The sequence below is a fragment of the Apium graveolens genome, chromosome 4 (assembly GCF_009905375.1).
Source record: "Apium graveolens cultivar Ventura chromosome 4, ASM990537v1, whole genome shotgun sequence".
NCBI classification, from domain to species: Eukaryota; Viridiplantae; Streptophyta; class Magnoliopsida; order Apiales; family Apiaceae; genus Apium; species Apium graveolens.
Genome location: NC_133650.1, coordinates 307,461,145 through 307,465,438, shown reverse-complemented (window position 1 = coordinate 307,465,438; position 4,294 = coordinate 307,461,145). Strand labels below are relative to the sequence as shown.

At 32.5% G+C, this 4,294-nt stretch overlaps 1 pseudogene; it reads left to right on the top strand.

Moving 5' to 3' along the window:
• The first annotated feature begins 613 nt into the window (after window positions 1-613).
• On the top strand, window positions 614-2,563 carry LOC141717306 (glucan endo-1,3-beta-glucosidase-like; annotated as a pseudogene).
• The last annotated feature ends 1,731 nt before the right edge of the window (window positions 2,564-4,294 follow it).

Genomic DNA, 4,294 nt, shown 5'->3' with positions numbered 1-4,294 from the left:
GGACAAACAGAGAACATATCGTGTTTTTAGTTCAATAAGATAAATAATGTTTTAAGTTGAAAAATAACGGTGAGAAGAAAACACAAGAAAGAATTAGAAATAGAATTTTCTGAGTCTATCTTGGCATATATACTTATTTCTGATTTATATAACTTAAAAGTGAGAGGTAAATGATGTTGTCATCCTTAATTTTAAGTACTTCCAGGGAAAATTTAACGCTTTTTTTAACATTTATAAATCATTCAAGAAAATATAAAAGTATTCTCCGCAAAATAAAAAATATGACAAAAGAATTCAAAAAAAATAATTCTTGAATCCCCCTGTACACAATTTAGTAAAAAAAAACTTCATAAAAATACTCTTCTTTCTAAGCAGATATATATCCAGTATGTTTGGTTTAATTATACCACGTGATAGTTTGTACACGTACTTCGTGAATAAGACCGAATGTAGCTTCATCTCGGCTCCTAAACCATCGAAAATAAGCAAACAACGTATGGACGAGTTTTCAAGAAAACGACCGTATGACCCCAAGTCCTATCTCTGTCAAAACACTTATTATATAAGTGTAATAAGAGTTTCTGAGTTAATACACTAAATATTTGAACACGTACAATTTATATACAATTTTTGCCATGTCTAAGCTAGGATTTATGCAGTCTTCATTTCTGTTTCTTGGGATCTTTATGCATGCCATTAAAATAACAGGTTTATCTCAAACATTTTATTTGTCGTGCATGTGTATTTAATAATAAATTTTATGTTTAAGTACCAAATTCGCATCTGAGATTCAACCTCGAGGCATCATTTGGCATCACTGATAGTACTCATTCTAAATGAGTTTAAACAGGGGTGTTAATTAACTTGGAGTATCAAAAGTTTTGAAATTTGAAAAATTTATTGACGGCAAATTTTTCGCTGGGGACAAAGATATAAAAATTAGATTTCAGTCAGTTTTATATTTGCAACCAATTTCGGTATATTTTAGTTTCTAATAATTTAAATTCTTTCGTGGAGGAATTTTTCCGCCGATGTTCAATAAATATATGTGACTGTTAGTGGTGATTTTGTAGAAGTGACCGACTGGTTATGGTTATTTTAAGGTGCGGTCGAAAGTTGTGGGTCACAAATCTACTTTTGTGTGTGTGTTATTTGAGTTGACTTTATAAGCAACCGTGAATATTCACTTTTAGCACGGTCACTTTTTAATCAATCATTTTTAGTCATATTTTCTTGTAGTGAATAAGCATGCCCCGAAAAGATTAAGGCAAAGGTAATCTGGTAATTTCACATATCATTGCTCCCGAAACAGGAAACAAAAAAAATGTTATGGAAATAACATTTTCCTTGAATTAATGCATGTGTATGAAATTTTTAGTAAAATACTAATCACTTCTTGCATGCCTGCATTTACAGAAGCACAATCAGTAGGTGTGTGTTATGGGAGAAACGGAAATAATTTGCCATCTCAACAGGCAACAATCAATCTGTTCAAAGCCAATCGAATCGGAAAGATAAGACTCTACGATCCAGATCAGGCAGCACTTCAAGCTCTCAGAGGAACAAGCATAGAGGTCATTCTTGATGTGCCGAACTCTGACCTTCAATCCCTTCAAGATCCCGCTGCAGCAAGAACATGGGTTCAAAATAATGTAGAAAGTTACACGCCAGGAGTAAATTTACGTTACATTGCTGTCGGAAATGAAGTTGATCCGAATCCAAACCGGGGTACTTCCCAATATGTTAGTTATGTTCTTCCGGCTATGAAAAATGTGCATGATGCAATTGTGGCAGCAGGACTGCAAAATCATATAGGTTTCCACCGCAACGTACTCAGGTGTCACTAATGGATATCCTCCGTCACAGGGTTCATTCCAAGATAGTGCAAAAGGGTTCATGGGGCCAATCATTCAGTTTTTAGCCCAAAACAATTTGCCACTGCTAGCAAATATTTACCCTTATATTAGCTTGCTAGGAAGTTCTCAGATAAGTCTTCAATATGCTACGTTTACATCACCAAATGTGGTCGTATCTGATGGCAGTCGGACATACTGGAACCTTTTTGATGCATTGCTAGATACTATGTATTCGGCTGTTGAGAGAGCTGGTGGTCCGAACATCGAGATTATTGTGTCAGAGAGTGGATGGCCTTCTGCAGGCGATAGAGAGGCAAGTCTACAAAACGCAGGAACTTATATTGGAAATTTAATCTATCACGTTAAAAATAATGGGACACCAAAAAGACCAGGGAAACTTATAGAAGCTTACATATTTGCAATGTTTGATGAAAACCTCAAGGGAGGGGCGGAGACTGAGAGAAATTTTGGGCTCTTCAACCCCAACCAGCAGCCCAAATACCAACTCAGTTTTTGAGCTATGACTATAAAGAAAATAAGGCCCATTATCGACAATATGGACCACGTAAAGATTACAGTCACGTTAAGGAGGGTAATTCTACTTTTTTACGTCTGAGATCAGTTTGTTTTCACCAGACTGCAGTCTGGCTGTCATTTGTACGTTCTAGCAAGCAATAAAAATAAATAAAACCAGAAATTAAGCATAATGAAGTTTTTTTGTTCTCATTTGATTTTGCTTCATGGCTTTCTATAAGTCATCAAGTGATTCCAAGATACTTCAGAAGTGATTTTGATATAGAAATTCTAGTAATTAGTGACAGGTTCATCGAATATTATTCATTGGGAGTATCAGATCAGTCAAACTACTCGTGTTTCTTAGTACTCCATCATTCACTACTCAGCCTGTTACTTGATGAGTAACTTTTTCTTAGTACTCCATCGAATATGTTTCTTAGTGATTTGTATTTTGCTTTTTATAAATTTGATCACCTGAAACACTTAAATTTGCAGCAGCACTTAAATTCTGATCTTCCTGCCATAAAAAAGTATAATAGTATTGGCAAGAGTACAAAATCAAATTTGCAAAAGGGGTTTATTAAATTAATTTACCGCATATATTAAAGCATAGTTTAGTGACATTAACTGAATGACCTGGTCCTGGTCAATTTGGTATGAATGTCATTAAACGTTTGAAGAATTCTTAACTGTTTTATACTTTCTGAGAGACAAACTTTGGTTTTAAAGTTAGGGTCACTAACATTTTAAATTTCTCATTTGAATTCATGCACTAATACGCAATAGGTCCCGGATGCTAAAATTGACAAGAACCTTGCAGATCCGGCCTGGACGAGTGTCCTAGAGGAACTTTAAAATGAAATTATTTGGGTTATGGTTTTAAATCCCAGGTCATCCCTCATTAATATTGGGTTATGGTTTAATTACATTGTTTTTATATTATTTTAAAAATATTTACTCCATGATCACTCTGATTTTCATATTTTTGGTACCTGTATTTTGTTTATGCCTGGCAACTTGGTAAGTGTCACTATTTAAATATTAATAAAGTATGTTAATGGATGATCGAACCAAATTTTCATATCAAAATAATTTTATTTGGTTTGCTATTTTAATAGTCAATCATCAGTTTAACTAGTACACCGAACTAGTGTTCAATACTGAATTGGTGTTTCAATTATTTTAAAAATATTTTTCAACGATCCAACCGTATGGATGTCAATACATATATATTAATGATATAACCAAATTTTTATATTAAAATAATTTTATTTGTTTTGTCACTTTAATAGTCAATCATCGGTTTGACCTATACAACTAACTAGAGTTAGTTTAATCCTGAATTGGTGTTTTGATTATTTTAGAAATATTTTTCAACGATTCAACCGTATGAATGTCAATAGATATGTATATTAATGATATAACCAAATTTTCATATCAAAATAATTTTATTTGGTTTGCCATTTTAACAGTCAATCATCGGTTTGACCTATACAACTAACTAGAGTTTAATCCTGAATTGGTGTTTTGATTATTTTAAAAATATTTTTCAACGATCCAACCGTATGGATGTCAATAGATATGTATATTAATAATATAACCAAATTTTCATATCAAAATAATTTTATTTGGTTTGCCATTTTAACAGTCAATCATCAGTTTGACTAGTACACCGAACTAGTGTTTAATCCTGAATTGGTGTTACGATTATTTTAAAAATATTTTTCAATGATCCAACCGTATGGATGTAAATAGATAAATATATTAACGATATAACCAAATTTTCATATCAAAATAATTTTATTTGGTTTGCCATTTTAATAGTCAATCATCAGTTTGACTAGTACACCGAACTAGTGTTTAATTCTGAATTGGTATTTCGATTATTTTAAAAATATTTTTCAACGATCTAACCATATGGA